This window comes from Bufo gargarizans, chromosome 6, assembly GCF_014858855.1.
Source record: "Bufo gargarizans isolate SCDJY-AF-19 chromosome 6, ASM1485885v1, whole genome shotgun sequence".
In the NCBI taxonomy this organism is placed as follows: Eukaryota; Metazoa; Chordata; class Amphibia; order Anura; family Bufonidae; genus Bufo; species Bufo gargarizans.
The window spans coordinates 96306035-96326192 of NC_058085.1; the positions used below are offsets into that span (position 1 = coordinate 96306035).

The window sequence follows — 20158 nt, forward strand, 5'->3', positions numbered from 1 at the left end:
AATTAATATAATGCTATGTGACCCCGTCAGTGCTGGGAGGTCAGGACGGGGGCTCTCGCTGACACACACTGCGACCCCAATGCGTGCAACTCACGTGTGTGAAAGGGGCCTTATAGCGGTATTCCCATCTCAGACAATAGGGGCATATGGGCAGCACAGTGGTTAGCACTGGTGCCTTGCAGCTCTGGGTTCCTAGGTCCGAATGAAACCACGTACAATATCTGCATGGAGTTTGAATGTTTACGTGGGTTTCCTCCGTATACTCCATTTTCCTCCCACACTCCAAAGACATACTTATAGGGAACATAGATTGTGAGCCCCACTGGGGAAAGCTTGATGCCAATGTCTGTAAAGCACTGCAGAATATAGCAGCCTTCTATAACTGCATAAAATAAATATCACTGGTATATGCACCCATTGTCTGATAGGTGAGGGTCCCAGTCATAAATGCAGCCGAAAATGAAGTCAGCAAAGTGGTGGCTGGCAGTGCCGGGTACGGCTACCACCAAGCGTTCCTATTGGCCCGCCGAAAATAGCTGAGCGGCGTGCTCAACTATTTTCAGAATCGCCTTAGAAATGTATGAGAGCGCACTGCGCTTGTGTGGCCGCAATTTCCATTCGCTTCTATGGGGCCAATGGAAATAGCTGAGCCAGCGCTCAGCTTTTTTCAGCTGTCCCATAGAAATGAATGGAGGACAGCCGCGCATGTGTGGTGTGCCCTCCTTCACTTTGCCGGTTGCGTTTTTGAGATAGGAGTGGGTCCCAAATCCTATCATGGGAAACCCCTTTAGAAGGTCATATGCCAGCAGATTTGTACCTATGAGACTGGCTGACCTGTTACATGTACACTTGGCAGCTGAAGACATCGGTGTTGGTCCCATGTTCATGTGTGTCCTCATTACTGAGAAAAATAAAGATTTCATACAGTTGCAAGAAAAAGTATGTGAACCCTTTGGAATTAAATGGATTTCTGCACAAATTGGTTATAAAATGTGACCTGATCTTCATCTAAGTCACAACAATAGACAATCACAGTCTGCTTAAACTAATAACACACAAAGAATTAAATGTTACCATGTTTTTATTGAACACACCATGTAAACATTCACAGTGCAGGTGGAAGAAGTATGTGAACCCCTAGACAAATGACATCTCCAAGAGCTAATTGGAGTGAGGTGTCAGCCAACTGGAGTCCAATCAATGAGATGAGATTGGAGGTGTTGGTTACAGCTGCCCTATAAAAAACACACACCAGTTCTAGGTTTGCTTTTCACAGAAGCATTGCCTGATGTGAATGATGCCTCACACAAAAGAGCTCTCAGAAGACCTACGATTAAGAATTGTTGACTTGCATAAAGCTGGAAAGGGTTATAAAAGTATCTCCAAAAGCCATGCTGTTCATCAGTCCACGGTAAGACAAATTGTCTATAAATGGAGAAAGTTCAGCACTGCTGCTACTCTCCCTAGGAGTGGCCGTCCTGTAAAGATGACTGCAAGAGCACAGCGCAGACTGCTCAATAAGGTGAAGAAGAATCCTAGAGTGTCAGCTGAAGACTTACAAAAGTCTCTGGGATATGCTAACATTCCTGTTGGCGAATCTACGATACGTAAAACACTAAACAAGAATGGATTTCATGGGAGGATACCAGAGAGGAAGCCACTGCTGTCCCAAAAAAAACATTGCTGCACGTTTACAGTTTGCACAAGAGCACCTGGATGTTCCACAGCAGTACTGGCAAAATATTCTGTGGACAGATGAAACCAAAGTTGAGTTGTTTGGAAGAAACACACAACACTATGTGTGGAGAAAAAGAGGCACAGCACACCAATATCAAAACCTCATCCCAACTGTGAAGTATGGTGGTGGGGGCATCATGGTTTGGGGCTGCTTTGCTGCTTCAGGGCCTGGACGGATTGCTATCATCGAAGGAAAAATGAATTCCCAAGTTTATCAAGACATTTTGCAGGAGAAATTAAGGCCATCTGTCCACCAGCTAAAGCTCAACAGAAGATGGGTGTTGCAACAGGACAACGACCCAAAGCATAGAAGTAAATCAACAACAGAAAGGCTTAAACAGAAGAAAATACGCCTTCTGGAGTGGCCCAGTCAGAGTCCTGACCTCAACCCGATTGAGATGCTGTGGCATGACCTCAAGAAAGCGATTCACACCAGACATCCCAAGAATATTGCTGAACTGAAACAATTCTGTAAAGAGGAATGGTCAAGAATTACTCCTGACCGTTGTGCACATCTGATCTGCAACTACGGGAAACGTTTGGTTGAAGTTATTGCTGCCAAAGGAGGTTCAACCAGTTATTAAATCCAAGGGTTCACATACTTTTTCCACCTGCACTGTGAATGTTTACATGGTGTGTTCAATAAAAACATGGTAACATTTAATTCTTTGTGTGTTATTAGTTTAAGCAGACTGTGATTGTCTATTGTTGTGACTTAGATGAAGATCAGATCACATTTTATGACCAATTTGTGCAGAAATCCATATCATTCCAAAGGGTTCACATACTTTTTCTTGCAACTGTATATGCAAATGAGCCTCTAGGCGCAACAGGGGTGTTGGCATTCTCAGCTTTTTCAGCACCTGTCGCTGTCACGGCTTGGTGGTAGTTTGCCGTGACACTTTCACCGCTCATGATGGTTGCCGGTGGCAATGTGTTGTTTGTTATGCATGCGTGTGCACTTCCTCTTTAAGGCTGTTTCCCTTCCCTTTTCTGGTGTGTATGGGGTTAATGTGTGTACAAGATGGAGCTGGGTGTTGCCTCTTATTATTCTGAGTTGTGAGCCTGAGGTCAGATTATCTTCAGTGTCTTGAGGAGCTGCCCAGTCCATGAGGGCCACCTTATGGCACATCAATGTCACCTGATGTCTCACCCATTTGTGTCTGTTTCTTTTACCCTACCTCACTTGTTGTATGTTTGGTGTGGGTTTATGTTTGGGGTTGTTGTTATGTCTGGTTTGGTGTTTCAGGTCAGCATGGATGCCAGGCATATCCTTTGTATGTCCTAACCTCCGGAAGGGAATCCCTGGAGTTCCCCGGAGGGAGAAGTACAAGCAGCGCGACCTGGTGCCGCCATGGTTCATGCCTTGGTGGTTCAGGCTATTACTACTGGATTCTGTGTTTGTGCTAGGTCCTGCCTGGTGTGTGTGTTTGGGCCTATGGGCATTACCAGGATTCAGTGGTAGCGGCGTGGATGGCTTGAGTTCCTGTTGCAGCTGTGTCAGGTAGGTGTCCATGTTTGTCTTGTTGGCAGTGGTGTTTTCTGCCTCTGGACACTTACCTGTCATGTCATCCACTGCTGGCTGCTTTCCTCCCCTTTGTTGCTAGGCCTGTTGGAGACTCCGGTTCCTCTGTGTAGTGGAGGAATCGGTTGTCTCCACCTTCTGATGCCATATTGCAGGGACCATTAGGGTCAGTAGGGAAAGAGATGACCTGTTCCTTCCCAGCTGAAGGAACAGGAGATTCCCTCAGGCCTAATACCAAAAGGTAGGGGAAAACCACAAACAAGAAATAGGGAAAAGACAGTCAATTCCAAGGTATGACGAACAGGAACTCAGAGGAGAACCAGACATCAGCTCTTCACAGCCAAAAAGGAGCTATCAACCGCATAGCATGATGGGTGAGGTCAGACTAAATTGAGGAGTAGGAATGACCACTTAAGCTACACCTGTGGTCATACCCAGCAAGAACACAGAAGAGTGAAACCAAAGAGGCTGTCAGATCACATATAGTGCAGCCAGTCTCTTAGATCTTCTGACCCCTGTCACAGGAGAGACCATGACATGCATGTAGGGAGGCACTCTGACAGTGCTTGTGATCAGGCACTGCAGGTAGTATTTCTTATTGGGGTGATCTAAAAAACATTGGATTGTATTATTTTTATGGGGTCACTGACTAGTAAGTGTGTTATACCTAGTAAAGGGGCTAGGGAGGCAGTGCATGACTCAATGATGGGTAGGGCACAATTAGTCGATGGATAGGCATACAGTACCAAGTTATTTAAAAAAAAATTAAATCTAAGCACATATGTCATATGGGTTGTCAGGGGCCCAAAGCCTGGGCTGGCTTAGCCGGTACTGGGTCAGAGAAAAGCAGATGGCTCCTTCATACTCATGATTGGTAGCCTTAGGATGGCCATACACATTGGGAGAGAGGGTATCACAGAAAGAACCATTTTAATTCTAAAGCTTCACTTTTAATATTTATATTTAAAATTCACGACCCATAATGTATAAGAAATATATATAAACAAGAAAAAGAAATAAAGCAAATATAAATCTATCCCACTTGACTTCTTGGATGTAGGAAATCAAGTGAATGATGAATAGGGGCAATGTCCCTAATGGATTCCCCTACAATTATGGCCCTGCCTGAAAACGGAATGGCCGCCCCGATAGGGGCGATCCCGTATCTCGTACCTCCTATAATGCCCTGGAGGACCCTGATACAGGTGACCGATGATAGTAATCCTATGGGGAGACCAGTACTAGTCTACAGGTGTGCCAAAAATAAGAAATGCTTTATTTGTACAAATAACACCCCAACCCCCATAAAGTGGAGGTAAAAATGACAAAGACAATGTGTGATTGTGATATGTTTGTATAGAGCGTCCCTACTATAATCCCGTGAACAGGGTCGTATGTTCATTCTGTGATCCCCACATTGGGAGAGAGTCAGGAGACCCTCACATACATTAGATGGTTGGCCGTACATGGTGAAATGGATAGGTTCGGTTGACATACATCTAATGTGTATGAACAGCTTGTGCCCGTTTCCTCCCCATAAAATACTGTCTCTAAGTATACGAAGGGGAAATGTATCTTTTAGAAAGACAACCTAATCCTGATAGACTCTACAACAGCATGGACTTGTAGTTTTCCTGGACCCCGTTTAAAAGGAAACAGATATCACAAAAGATTTCCTGTTTTTGTATGCATATAAGATCATGTGTCCACTTGCCTTTCATTGCAAAATGTGAAGTTGCACACCCAAGCAATTTTGCCTGAGAAGTCTGCCAGGGTGCATCAAAAGCTCAGTTACACCCTAATTGCAGCCTGGTAAATGCTATCTTCCCGCTCACTTAGCATTCCATTTGTTTTTTCCCTTAAGGCCTGCTAATAAATGTTTCACGCTTGCCCTAAATAGATTGCCGTGGTTTACTCATGACTACCACGCGACAGACTAAAATATTTGCTAAACTTTACGAACAAAGCCGTGTCCAGCTGCACCACAATTTACTCGGCATGCTGCTCATTGTGGTGGAAAAGTGCATACAGGAGCACATGGAGCCAGGGCGACATGGAAAGAATCACTGCACTGCTATAAATACAGTATGTTCACTTTAAAGGGGCTGTCTCACCTCAGCAAATGGCATTTATCATGTAGATAAAGTTAAAGAGTAACTAAACGTTTATTCAAGTTTTTTTTTTAAATGTCCCAAATGCCCTAAAAATAATTTTCCGATATATTTATTTATTGATTTTGACTTTTTACTAATGAAATTTCCACCTAAAGCCCTAATTTCCAGTGCGCTTGGAATTCACTCTTCTGACACATCGCTGACTTCTCAGCGGTGTACCAAGTACAGACTCTGCACTCTATCAATGGGGGTGCAGCACAGCGAGTACGGGCAGGAACGCATATTGCCCCCCGGTGGTTTACTAAATGCTGGCATAGCACATGGGTACCCTGTAACAATGTGCTATGCCAAGATTAGCTGAGCGGAGCGGGCTCCTGTCTGTGCCTGCTTCGCTTAGGCTACTTTCACACTTGCGTTCAGAGCGGATCCGTCTGAGACGGATCCGCTCATATAATGCAGACGGTGGCTCCGTTCAGTGCGGATCCGTCTGCATTATATTGTTAAAACATTTCTAAGTGTGAAAGTAGCTTCAGACGGATCCGTCCAGACTTTCAATGTAAAGTCAATGGGGGACGGATCCGTTTGAAGATTGAGCCATAGTGTGTCATCTTCAAACGGATCCGTCCCCATTGACTTACATTGTAAGTCTGGACGGATCCGCACGCCTCCGCACGGCCAGGCGGACACCCGAACGCTGCAAGCAGCGTTCAGGTGTCCGCCTGCTGAGCGGAGCGGAGGCTGAACGCTGCCAGACTGATGCATTCTGAGCGGATCCGCGTCCACTCAGAATGCATTAGTGCTGGACGGATGCGCTCGGGGCCGCTTGTGAGCCCCTTCAAACGGAGCTCACAAGCGGACACCCGAACGCTAGTGTGAAAGTAGCCTAAGCTAAAAGCTGACATGTAGTTCTCTTAGCTTACCGAAGAAGGCACAGGCAGGAGCCCACTCTGGTCAGCTAATCCTGGCACAGCACATGGTTACAAGGTACCCATGTGCTATGCAAGGAGTTAGTAACCTTCCTGGGGGTACTGGCAGGAGCAGCAATGTGCGCTCCTACCCGTACTTCATTCTCTGCGAAACTGTAGAGTCTGTACTCCGTACACCTCTGACAAGATAGCAATGTGCCACATGAGTGAATTTAAAGCGCGCAGGAAATCAGGGATCTAGGTGGAAATTTCTGTTGTAAAAAGTCAAAATCAATAAAGTCATTAGAAAAATTATTTTTAGGGCTTTTGGGACATTTTTAAAAAGAAACTTGAATGAAAGTTTAATTACTCTTTAATATAAGACACTTGTAGTATAGCTGCCCTACGTCTGGTGGCATTAGAGGCAGAGCTTGCTAAGAGCTCATTTGCATCCCTTTCTTCCCAGAATTCCAGAAGAGCATGTATGGCCCATATGTCTCCTCATGCCAACTAAGGCGCTCGTTGTAAGGAGATATAGTACCCCCCAAACACAAGGCACTTACTAATGTGTTGTGATTGACCGTATTCCCTCCTTTGCTGGCTGGATTCATTTTTCCATCACATTATTATGACCATCCCGCAAACCAGCAGTGATAGCTATGCATGTATTGCCCTTTTTCCTATAGTATACAAACATGGCCACCGCTGTTGGATCGCAGGGTGGTCATAACCCCTGGAAGCAGTGTATAATGTGATTGAAAAATGAATCCAGGCAGGGAAAGCAGGTTGGGTTAAGTCAGTGCTCACTGTCTGTGTATTCCTGCCTACCGTGCAGTTTTGATGGAATAAAAATTCTGCTAAACTTCTAAATTATACATTAACCCCTTCCCGGCCAGCGCGTAATAGTACGGCGCTGGCCAGGTCTTTAAAGATGGCGCCCACTCCTGGCTGCTGCGGGCGCCATAGCCGTGGGTGGCCGCCTGCTTCTTTTAGCAGACACCCGCGGCTCATGTTCGCAACTGGCAGTAATGCCGATCGCGGACATTTAACCCCTCAGATGCCGTGGTCAATCCTAACCACGGTATCTGAGCGCGCTGAAAACTGAAAGCTTTCACTTTCGGTTGTGCTCCGGCTCCCCGTGTGGCGATCGGAGGAGCCGGAGCATGTGTGCAGCAGCCCCCGTCTTTGTGAATGACAGGAGGCTGCTGCATAGTATTTCCTGTGGAGTCCTTGCCTGTAATAGGACTCCATAGGAAAGTGCTAAAATCATCATAGATTCCAATGCAAGTGCAAGTGCCCTCAGGAGGTTGATGATCGCGCAGGCGCAGGCCGCAGGCGGTACTGCGCTTGCGCAAGTTTTCTGGCCGCAGACAGGAAGAAGGACGGGGCATTTCTATCAGGTAGACTATGACGTGGGGAGGGGGCGGAACCGTTTGCCGGGCTGTGGGAGGTTATTTGAGGATCAGGAGGCGTTCTTGGGCACTGCAGGGGGGCGTCACTGGGCACCGGAGAGTGAAAAAAATGCCCCTCTGGGCACCTTGGAGCCTCATTAGCATAACATAAAAAGCGCTTTTATATCAAAACTACAAAACAAAATAAAGTAAGACTGCTGGAAATAAGGTACTTTAGTCAACATAGTGATGGTGCCAGCTTAAAATGGTAAAAGCAGGTGACAGAATCCCTTTAAATGAGAAAACAGAGTAAAAAAAAAAGGAACAAGTAAATGACGCAGAAAACAAACTGATCTTTGGTAACACTATGCTAACGCTATCCATAGAAATCAATGCAATAAATATATATAAGTTTTATCTTTTTTATATATAAAAGTATATATAAAAATAACAAGCATATTTGTAGACAATAGTGAAGAAAACCTTTTTCCGACACACATTGTCGTTACCCTTTAGCAGCCCCAGGTTGGCATTCTGATGTAGTTACGACCTTGGCCTGACATGTATCTGGTCACTCGTTCAATACACTACACAAAGGAATTCTCTCTGTTGCACGAGTAGAGATTGGGTTAAAAGTAGTGAAACTAGTTCTGGTCGGCAGGGTCGTATAGAGCAGCATTTGGGTGAATTTACATTTGGCAGATTTGTTGCGCAAATTTCTGCAACAATCCCATTCATCTGAATGGGTCTTACAGAAATCTGTGTGCATGATGCAGAAACAACCCTATTCAAAAGTATGGAATAGATTTTCAGTTGAAGACATGTCTGCAACTAAATCTGCCATCTGTGCACCTAATGCAGGCTCCTTCACACTTGCATAGAGAATGCAAAACGACTATGGCCGTATACACGAGACCTTAAACGAGTTTTCTGGGAGTATCAATATTGATTGTTGTAGGTCGGTCCCCGCAACACCCCTGCCGATCAGCTGTTTGAAGAGGCACTGGTGGTCCAGTGAGTGCTGAGTCTTTCTCACAACTTATCAATCACAGTGTTGTACATCGTGACACCAATGGACTAAGAAGAGGCCACGGAGCACACCTGACTACCACGGTCTCTTCAAACAGATGATTTGATGGGGTTCAGTGTGTCAAACCCCAATAAATTAGATCTTGATGATCTATCCTGAGGATAAGCCATCAATAACAAAATCATGGGAAACCACTTTAAGAATGAGAAGACTCTCGTTCTTGCTGGGTCCTCCTGAAACATTCCATGCCCATCTTATATTTAGCATTAGGATATAAACACCCAGGGGGTCATTTATTAAAACCAGCGATTTATACGCCGGTCTTAATCCACATGCGTTGGTGGTGGATGCGACAAAGTTATGTAGAGGTTCCACCGGCCACGAGACATGGTTTAAACTACCCCAGCTACCTTGCTGGCGTAGTTTAAGAACAATTACAACTACATAAACTGGTGTAGAAAAGGGTAAATGAGACAGGCAGGCCAGCCCTCTTCCCTGCCCACGGCATGCCCACCTCGGAAAAGTGGTGTGAGTGGGGGGGAAAAGTGGTGTATATTTCTTGATAAATACCCCCCCCCCCCAGTGCTTATCCTAGAGAGTAATCTGCATTTAATAATTGCCAAAGATGTACAACTAACATCTGGAGGTGGCATTTGGTTGTCATTTGATTATAATCTAACTAATTAAATACAATCATTAACTACTAAAAAGTACCTTAGATGTATTCACCAGTAATTACTGGTGTGACAGATGGTTACCTCATAATATACACACAAAGATGCCGCATGCAAATAAGCTGATTTGAGTTCAGTGTGATGTCATTGAGTCCAGCGAATATTTAATTCAGAGATATAGCCACTCCCCTGCCCACCTGCTGCTGATTCCTATGGAAACAAACTGTCACTCAGCAGCAGGTGGGTGGAGAGAGTCAGGAGCTCATGAATATTCAGGACTCATCATTATCAGCTGGAGCTTTTCAATACAAGATGTTGGCAGATTGACTGGGTCAATTAAAGAAAGTGACCCAGCATTTTGCTAAGAGAATCAGTCACTTCTTTATGTTGCCCTTAGTTAGGACACCATAAAACTGGTGACAGGTTCTCCTTAAGACCTACTTTGTGCATGTTGGTCTTAATTGGCAGTGTACGTTAAGTTACACCAAATTTCCTAAGAAAAGACATATCTCTCAATAAATTTGGAACATCTCTGGAAGGTCTGTGTCAGAAAATCAAATCTAAGGGTGACCGCACACAATAGGGCTGGAGGGGTTAAAAAAAAATATATAAATTTAACTCACCTTAATCCACTTGTTCACGCAGCCCGGCTTCTCTTCTTTCTTCTTCTTTGCTGTGCAGGAGGAAAAGGACCTGTGGTGATGTCACTGCGCTCATCTTGTGGTCCGTCACATGATCCATCACCGTGGTGATGGATCATGCGATGAGCGCAGTGATGTCATCAAAGGTCCTTTACCCAGGTCCTGAAGAAAGAAGAAGAGAAGCCGGGCTGCGTGAACAAGCTATAAGGGAAAATAATTACATCTACACAACCTTGAACCCAAACCTGAACTTCAGTGAAGAAGTTCGGGTCTGGGTACCACATTCAGTTTTTTATCACGCGCGTGCAAAACACATTGCACTGACTGAAATTGCGTACCTACTCCGCAATGCACCCGGGACGCATCCTGAGACAAAACGTGACACCCGTGTGAAAGAGGCCTTATGTACAAAATATATCATAGCAGCATGGCAAATAAACTAATGCATGGCACAGCTGGCATTATCCTACGCTGAACATTAGCAATTCATTTTGAATTGTTCCCATTTCTGCAGCTTTTGATGCCCTAGCTTGGTGCAGTAGTCTAAACCTCCTCTCCAGAAGCCACTATGCAATGCATACAGGGACTATAACACTGACACCCCCCCCCCCCTTCCCCCCCACAGTCACACGCACGACTTCCTGTATTGATTTCTGCAAGGGAGTCAAGAGAATTACTGTATTTCAAACCTTCTTTGCAATTCATCTGCTGGAGAACCAGGGAGGCACATATTCCGCCCTGCCATAGATTGTTTCGAAAGTTGCTCAGACATGAAAGCTTACTTAAAACACAGCTGAGATTTTAACGTACATAAAATTTTTTCACAATTACAATGATTTTGGGTGGTTACTTTCACAATGTCGAAAAAAAAAAGTGTGTCATATAGGAAGAGAAACAAGCCTAGCCATTACTGCTGCACCCCTATTGCATGTAACGTGCTTTTATGTACAAATATAAAGCCTCGTCTGTCTGGTCTTGCCTTCCCATAGCCATAGAAACTGCATAAAATGAAGCTTAGACGTGTCCTCAGCTAATAAAATCTGTGCTATTCAAACAAAAGCCAAGCACCAAGTGTAGTCAGCATCTGACCCAGCACATTAGAAGACGGCAAGAACCTTAAAATCCTACAGGCACTTCTTATGCCATTACCTTGAGGGTCCCCGGCACCACCACAAAAACCTGGATGTTCGTCCTGTTGGCAGAATAAGAGGCAGCTGAATGTTCATGTGAACTGTGTGTAGGAGAGCAGCATTACATCCTGGCTAGAACCTCCCCCACAGTCGGACAGGAAACATCAGCATAGTTAGCAGATGTTTTGCTAGCTGGAGTGTGGAAGGTAATGAACTTGCTGCATATAGTCACAAAAGTCTACGAAAGGACCATATGCTGGGGCATCTCATTGTAACCCGTGTTCCTCTACAGCTGTCATACCTGCTGAGCTCAACCAAAAGTCACCGCCCTGAGGACATCCTGACACAGGAGACAGGAGCATAATGGCAGGTTTACACAGGGCCGATTATCAAGAACGAACCTTAGTACGAACACTCATTCCCGATAATTTGCTGTTCTACAAAAATTACAATGTTTTTTTTTGTAATGGAGACAGGATTAAGTAATTTTACATAATTTTGTGGTGCCGAACACAAAAAAGGACATTGAAAATGTGAGACTGGTTCTTGTTCTGGAAGTTACAGAGGGAAAAAGTAAAAAAATAAATAAAATAAAAATACTAAAAAAAGAAAATTGAGGACAGATAGATAGATACAGTGTTGGACTGGGGTACTTAAGGCCCACCTGTGTAACTGATTCTGGGGGCCCACCTTAGGGCTCCTGCACACTAACTTATTTTATTTCCATGTCTGTACCGTTCACTTCACAAAAAAAAAACCTCTGTGTGCATTCCGTGTCTGTATGTCTACAGAGCACCCGAGCACAATGGAAGTCAATGGGAGAACCCGAGCATTAAACCAGACACCCCCTGCTATGAAGAGGGGAGGGTGTCGGGACTCTAGTTCGGCTTAGGAGTCCCTGCTCTGACTCCATATATACAGGTCCTTCTAAAAAAATTAGCATATTGTGATAAAGTTCATTTTTTTCTGTAATGTACTGATAAACATTAGACTTTCATATATTTTAGATTCATTACACACAACTGAAGTAGTTCAAGCCTTTTATTGTTTTAATATTGATGATTTTGGCATACAGCTCATGAAAACCCCAAATTCCCCTAAAAAAAATTAGCATATCATGAAAAGGTTCTCTAAACGAGCTATTAACCTAATCATCTGAATCAACTAATTAACTCTAAACACCTGCAAAAGATTCCTGAGGCTTTTAAAAACTCCCAGCCTGGTTCATTACTCAAAACCGCAATCATGGGTAAGACTGCCGACCTGACTGCTGTCCAGAAGGCCATCATTGACACCCTCAAGCAAGAGGGTAAGACACAGAAATAAATTTCTGAACGAATAGGCTGTTCCCAGAGTGCTGTATCAAGGCACCTCAGTGGGAAGTCTGTGGGAAGGAAAAAGTGTGGCAGAAAACACTGCAACGAGAAGAGGTGACCGGACCCTGAGGAAGATTGTGGAGAAGGACCGATTCCAGACCTTGGGGGACCTGCGGAAGCAGTGGACTGAGTCTGGAGTAGAAACATCCAGAGCCACCGTGTACAGGCGTGTGCAGGAAATGGGCTACAGGTGCTGCATTCCCCAGGTCAAGCCACTTTTGAACCAGACCTGACTGCTGTCCAGAAGGCCATCATTGACACCCTCAAGCAAGAGGGTAAGACACAGAAATAAATTTCTGAACGAATAGGCTGTTCCCAGAGTGCTGTATCAAGGCACCTCAGTGGGAAGTCTGTGGGAAGGAAAAAGTGTGGCAGAAAACACTGCAACGAGAAGAGGTGACCGGACCCTGAGGAAGATTGTGGAGAAGGACCGATTCCAGACCTTGGGGGACCTGCGGAAGCAGTGGACTGAGTCTGGAGTAGAAACATCCAGAGCCACCGTGTACAGGCGTGTGCAGGAAATGGGCTACAGGTGCTGCATTCCCCAGGTCAAGCCACTTTTGAACCAGAAACAGCAGCAGAAGCGCCTGACCTGGGCTACAGAGAAGCAGCACTGGACTGTTGCATGTCATTCGGAAATCAAGGTGCCAGAGTCTGGAAGAAGACTGGGGAGAGGGAAATGCCAAAATGCCTGAAGTCCAGTGTCAAGTACCCACAGTCAGTGATGGTCTGGGGTGCCATGTCAGCTGCTGGTGTTGGTCCACTGTGTTTTATCAAGGGCAGGGTCAATGCAGCTAGCTATCAGGAGATTTTGGAGCACTTCATGCTTCCATCTGCTGAAAAGCTTTATGGAGATGAAGATTTTTCAGCACAACCTGGCACCTGCTCACAGTGCCAAAACCACTGGTAAATGGTTTACTGACCATGGTATTACTGTGCTCAATTGGCCTGCCAACTCTCCTGACCTGAACCCCATAGAGAATCTGTGGGATATTGGGAAGAGAAAGTTGAGAGACGCAAGACCCAACACTCTGGATGGGCTTAAGGCCGCTATCGAAGCATCCTGGGCCTCCATAACACCTCAGCAGTGCCACAGGCTGATTGCCTCCATGCCACGCCGCATTGAAGCAGTCATTTCTGCAAAAGGATTCCCGACCAAGTATTGAGTGCATAACTGAACATAATTATTTAAAGGTTGACTTTTTTTGTATTAAAAACACTTTTCTTTTATTGGTCGGATGAAATATGCTAATTTTTTTAGATAGGAATTTTGGGTTTTCATGAGCTGTATGCCAAAATCATCAATATTAAAACAATAAAAGGCTTGAACTACTTCAGTTGGTGTGTAATGAATCTAAAATATATGAAAGTCTAATGTTTATCAGTACATTACAGAAAATAATGAACTTTATCACAATATGCTAATTTTTTTTAGAAGGACCTGTAGCTATGTCCATATATGGAGTCAGTGCTTGGAGACACCCAGTGTATCTAAATCTAATTTAGCCTCTATTTCTGAAAAGTTTCTGGTGGGATTCGAACTCACAACCTTCTACATTACAGCCAAGAATCTTATCCACTACACTATAGAGCTGCATGGCCAGTTGCAAAAAAATATATGAGACTTTTGCTGTATAGGAGTACTTACTAGTGGCAAGTATTACTATACAGCAGAAGTCTCATATTTTATTATTCTTTAGTAACTGGCCATGCAGCTCTATAGTGTAGTGGATAAGATTCTTGGCTGTAATGTAGAAGGTTGTGAGTGTATTAGATTTGAATACACTGACTCGATGCATCGCGATGCTGAAGCCGAACTGGTGTTCGGCCGAGCATGCTCGATCAACACTATCCATATTGACTCTTTTCCATCACATTATACACAGCACGTATTCGTGGTTATTACCACCGTGTAATCCAGCAGAGGTGGCCGTGCTTGCACACTATAGGCAAAGGTGTTGGCTTATGTGCACTTCCAGTCTTTCCCTATAATGTGTAAGCACAGCCACCACTGCTCGATTACATGGTGGTAATAACCAAGGATACGTGCTGTGTATAATGTGATGGAAAGGAGGCAATATGGAGTATCACAACACATTAGTAAGTGCCTTGTATTAACTGCAGGATAAATGCCATTTTCGGAAGTGAGACAAACCCTTTAACCCCTTTAAGCATAAATGTCTGGCATGAAATTTACCACATCGTAACCTACTCAGTTTGCACATCATCTACATTAGAAGTAAAAGGGTTGTCCTACCATAATGACCTATTGCCTATCTACAGGATAGGTGATAAATATCAGATTGCTGGGGTCTAACTGCTGGAACACCCACTGATCATGAAAAAAGGGATCCTGAGACATTCAATAACATTACCACCAATCTATGTACACAAGGGTTTTAAGATCACGTTCTCTTGATCATGGGGGTCCCAGCAGTCAGACCCCTATCCATCAGACACTTATCACCTGTCATGTCATAGCTGTTGGACCTTTTCACATTCCCTATCCTTAAAGGTTTTCTTTGGGTGTACAAAAAAATAAATAAAAATTAAAAAATATTTGTCAAACTAAGGCCTCTTTCACACTTGCGTTGTCCGGATCCGGCGTGTACTCCACTTGCCGGAATTACACGCCGGATCCGGAAAAACGCAAGTGAACTGAAAGCATTTGAAGACGGATCCGTCTTCAAAATGCTTTCAGTGTTACTATGGCAGCCAGGACGCTATTAAAGTCCTGGTTGCCATAGTAGTAGTGGGGAGCGGGGGAGCGGTATACTTACAGTCCGTGCGGCTCCCGGGGCGCTCCAGAATGACGTCAGAGCGCCCCATTTGCATGGATGACGTGCCATGCGATCACGTCATCCATGCGCCTGGTGCGCCCTGACGTCACTCTGGAGCGCCCCGGGAGCCGCACGGATGGTAAGTATGCTGCTCCCCCGCTCCTCACTACACTTTACCATGGCTGCCAGGACGTTAGCGTCCCGGCAACCATGGTAACCATTCAGAAAAAGCTAAACGTCGGATCTGGCAATGCGCCAAAACGACGTTTAGCTTAAGGCCGGATCCGGATCAATGCCTTTCAATGGGCATTCATTCCGGATCCGGCCTTGCGGCAAGTGTTCAGGATTTTTGGCCGGAGCAAAAAGCGCAGCATGCTGCGGTATTTTCTCCGGCCAAAAAACGTTCCGTTACGGAACTGAAGACATCCTGATGCATCCTGAACTGATTTCTTTCCATTCAGAATGCATTAGGATAAAACTGATCAGGATTCTTCCGGCATAGAGCCCAGACAACGGAACTGTATGCCGGAAGAAAAGAACGCAGGTGTGAAAGAGCCCTAAAATAGAAATGCTCGCCTGTTAAAGGGCCTGTGTCCACTTTTCTAGTTATCCTCTTTCCACAGGATCGGGGATAACTAAGTGATCTGTGGGGGTCTGAACACTGGAGCCCCCACTGATTGAGTGGCAGGTCGAGCATATTCCCTGCCTCTCCATCTATTCTCTATGGGGTCACTGGAGATGGCGGAGTACAGCGCTGGCTATTTACAGTGGTCCCAAAGAGAATAAATGGAACAGCAGGGCATATGTGTGGCCTGCCACACAATCAAAAACGGGGAAGAGGACCCGTTCCTGGGATCAGTGGGGGTCGCAGAATCGGACCCCACTAATCATATAGTTATGCCCTATGGTGTGGAGAAGATAACTTGAAAACCTGGACAACCACTTTAAATCCTCCACCACTCCACCAGTATCTCCTTACATGGCAGCAGTGATGCCTGTAAATACGCAATATCATCACGACCACCATGTAAACCATAAGTGTCAATACTGGAGAATGTGACGCACTGTGCAAAATTTTCCAGTCATAAGTCCAACCACCTTTGCAGGTCATAACCTTTAACAAAGCCTAAGCAAAGGCGCTAGAGGAGCAACGTGAGAAAAGGGCACAAACGGAGGGTCATAACTGAAACAGAGGCATTAGGGTCACCTGAGGCAGGGTAGTAGTGTGGATCCTAGAGCAGGGGTAATTGGAGAAGAGGCAATATTAGTGGTGCATTTAGAGTAGGGGCATCTGGAGCTGGGGCACTAATGGGGGAGCACCTAAAGCAGAGGCATTAGCATCGCCTGAAGCAGGGTAATAGTGGTGATCCTGGAGCAGAGGTATTATGGGGCAAATGGAAAAGATGCAGTATTAGAGGTGCATTTAGAGTGGGGGCATTGGGGGGCATCTGGAGCTGGGGCACTTATGACGGTGCACCGAAAGCAGAGGCATTGGGGGGACCTAGGGCAGAGTCTCTCCAATGCCACTCTGAACTCTGCAGAGAACAGCACATATTCATAGATCTGTGTCTGCTATAAACAAATCCCCTATTTCCCCCTTACAGTCTCCTACAGCTCACTACTGTCACACACACCTGAGAAATCAGCCCAGCACAGCAGAGGAGTCCTTCTTTCCAGCAGCCAGTTTTCTGACAGCAGGGAGGGCAGGAGGATGGCCAGACATGTTCTCTCCTCCTTCACTGCCAACAGCCCGGGAAGTTTAGAAGATACTGCGGGGCCTCCTGTACAATTTACACCAGTAGGAGGCTGCATCGCTGTGCAATACTGCCACCTAGTGGCTACAATAATTATCTCTCCTGAGAAACAAGAGAAATAATTATTCCTCTGTCTTATCTCTGGGCGCAGAAGACTGGGGGGCTACCGAGGAGTTCCCCATCGGGGAGGTGGGGGATTCCTCGGTAGCCCCCCAGTCTCCTGCGCCCAGAGATAAGACAGAGGAGTAATTATTTCTCTTGTTTCTCAGGGGACTGGGGGCTACCGAGGAATACCCCACCTCCCCGTGGGGGCTACTGAGAGATTCCTTGGTAGCACCCCAGTCTCCTGAGAAACAAGAGAAATAATTACTCCTCTGTATTATCTCTGGTCGCAAGAGACTAGGGGGCTACCGAGGAATCCCCCGCCTCCTCAGTGGGCAAGTCCGAGCCTGGATAGATAGATAGATAGACAAATATTAAAGGGATTCTATCTATCCAGGCTCGGACTTGCCCACTGAGGAGGCGGGGGATTCCTCGGTAGCCCCGCAGTCTCCTGTTTTATCTCTGGTCGCAAGAGACTGCGGGGCTACCGAGGAATCCCCCGCCTCCTCAGTGGGCAAGTCCGAGCCTGGATAGATAGAATCCCTTTAATATTTGTCTATCTATCTATCTATCCAGGCTCGGACTTGCCCACTGAGGAGGCGGGGGATTCCTCGGTAGCCCCGCAGTCTCTTGCGACCAGAGATAAAACAGAGGAGTAATTATTTCTCTTGTTTCTCAGGAGACTGGGGTGCTACCAAGGAATCTCTCAGTAGCCCCCACGGGGAGGTGGGGTATTCCTCGGTAGCCCCCAGTCTCCTGAGAAACAAGAGAAATAATTACTCCACTGTCTTATCTCTGGGCGCAGGAGACTGGGGGGCTACCGAGGAATCCCCCGCCTCCTCAGTGGGCAAGTCCGAGCCTGGATAGATAGATAGACAAATATTAAAGGGATTCTGTCATGAGAAATTGGTCCTATAAGCTAAACATATGGCGATGTCCCTTGTAAAACACTGAATCCTAAAATGAGTTTATCTAATGCCCCTGTGGCTCTATATTCATAAAAAAGAGGTTTATATCACCTGTCAATCACTTTAAAATGTGTCCAAGGGGACGTCTCATGGTGAAAGGTGCCCGGCTGCATCCATCTCGTTTAGGTGCCCAGTGCCGCCTTCAATGCTGAAATCGCCACCCTCCCTTTCTTTCGATCCTCCTACCTCAGTTCAACGCCGCCTCTCGTACGTCCACTCGATTCAGCCAGATCCCGCGCGTGCGCACTAGGTATAACCTGATGCGCCCGTGCGGACTACTGGAAGCGGCCTCGTTTAGCAAAGTGCGCATGCGCCGGCCGGCGCACTTCGCACGAACCTCCACTGACTGCCCTATTACCGCTGCCAGTAGTCCGCACGGGCGCATCAGGTTATACCTAGTGCGCACGCGCGGGATCTGGCTGAATCGAGCGGACGTACGAGAGGCGGCGTTGAACTAAGAAAGGCGGATCGAAAGAAAGGGAGGGCGGCGATTTCAGCATTGAAGGCGACGCTGGGCACCTAAACGAGATGGATGCAGCCGGGCACCTTTCACCATGAGACGTCCTCTTGGACACATTTCGAAGTGATTGACAGGTGATATAAACCTCTTTTTTATGAATATAGAGCCACAGGGGCATTTAATAAACTCACTTTAGGATTCAGTGTTTTTCAAGGGACATCGCCATATGTTTAGCTTATAGGACCAATTTCTCATGACAGAATCCCTTTAATTCACGCTTGTTATTATGTCTGACACACAAGTGCAGGGAAGGACTGGCCATAGACCCTACAGGGAAATTTTCCAGTGGGCAATTTTCCAGGACACCACCCGAGCACTCCGCACAGCTGCCAGCCAGGTACATAACAATCTGATGCTCTCAGCTTTATTAATGTAGGAGCATGAGGCACTTATGCACCTCGCCAATGGCTAAAGGTGGCCTCCTCAATTGAACATCAGGATGATGATGCAGTTTCATACTGTGGTGCGGACAGCAGTATTTTGTACTTCACTGTGATATTTACTTCTTTTGGGGTGATATTTTGCTCCGTACTACAGTATTGCTTATCCCGCCTGCTTCTGTTGTCCCCGACTACTTATGTAGGCCCGCCTTCTGTCCGGTTGGACCAGCCTACAACATGGCACCACTTTTATTTTATTTTTTCCAGGGCCACTTTAAGTTCCCAGTCCAATGGAGTTATTTATCAAACTGGTGTAAAGTAGAACTGGCTTAGGTGCCCATAGCAACCAATAAGATTCCTGCTTCCAAATGAGCTGTCAAAAATGAAAGGTGGAATCTGATTGGTTGTTATGGGCAACTAAGCCAGTGCTACTTTACACCAGTTTGAAAACTGACCCCACAAGTGTTGTATTTTTGAAGTACAACCTCATCCCTTCTTTTCCGAAATCGGATTATCCTGCTTCTCTGGGTGAACGCGGAGGCAGCTGCTTACCCTGAGTGCATGGGCATTGTGCTATGGAAGGGAAGGGACACATGCATAGAATACAGTTACTGAATTGTTTGTTGCCCTGGTCATGTTCTGTTATGTTACATTTAATGGGGCAGATTTACCAAATCCCATAATTTATGTAAAAAAATAAAATCATACATAATCTATTCATTGTTCCAAAGTTCTGCTAAATTCATGGCAGCTTAGGCTACTTTCACACTAGCGTTTTTCTTTTCCGGCGCTGAGTTCCGTCCTAGGGGCTCAAATCCGGAAAAGAACTGATCAGTTTTATCCTAATGCATTCTGAATGGAGAGTCAGTCCTTCAGGATGCATCAGGATGTCTTCTGTTCAGTCTTTTTGACTGATCAGGCTTTTCAGAAAAACGTAGCATGCAGTATTTTTACCTCCGGCCAAAAAGCCTGAACACTTTGACTGAACGCCTGATCAGGCTTTTTTCCCATTGACTTGCATTAACGCCGGATCCGGCCCCGTGTGTTCAGTCAAAACGGATCCGGCTTTTGCATGTTAAACTCGAAAAATGTGAAAAAAAAGTTAAAGTCCATAAATGGCGGATCCGTTTT

General features: G+C 45.7%; 1 protein-coding gene across 2 annotated transcripts in view; it reads right to left on the reverse strand.

The window, feature by feature from the left end:
- Positions 1 to 11353, reverse strand: part of LOC122940988 (CMP-N-acetylneuraminate-beta-galactosamide-alpha-2,3-sialyltransferase 2-like) — a 68778-nt gene extending 57425 nt beyond the window's left edge. For both annotated transcript variants that reach the window (XM_044297957.1, XM_044297958.1), the window contains exon 1: positions 11167 to 11353. The gene's annotated coding sequence lies outside the window, so the exon portion shown is untranslated. The remainder of the gene's footprint in view (positions 1 to 11166) is intronic.
- Positions 11354 to 20158: the final 8805 nt, after the last annotated feature.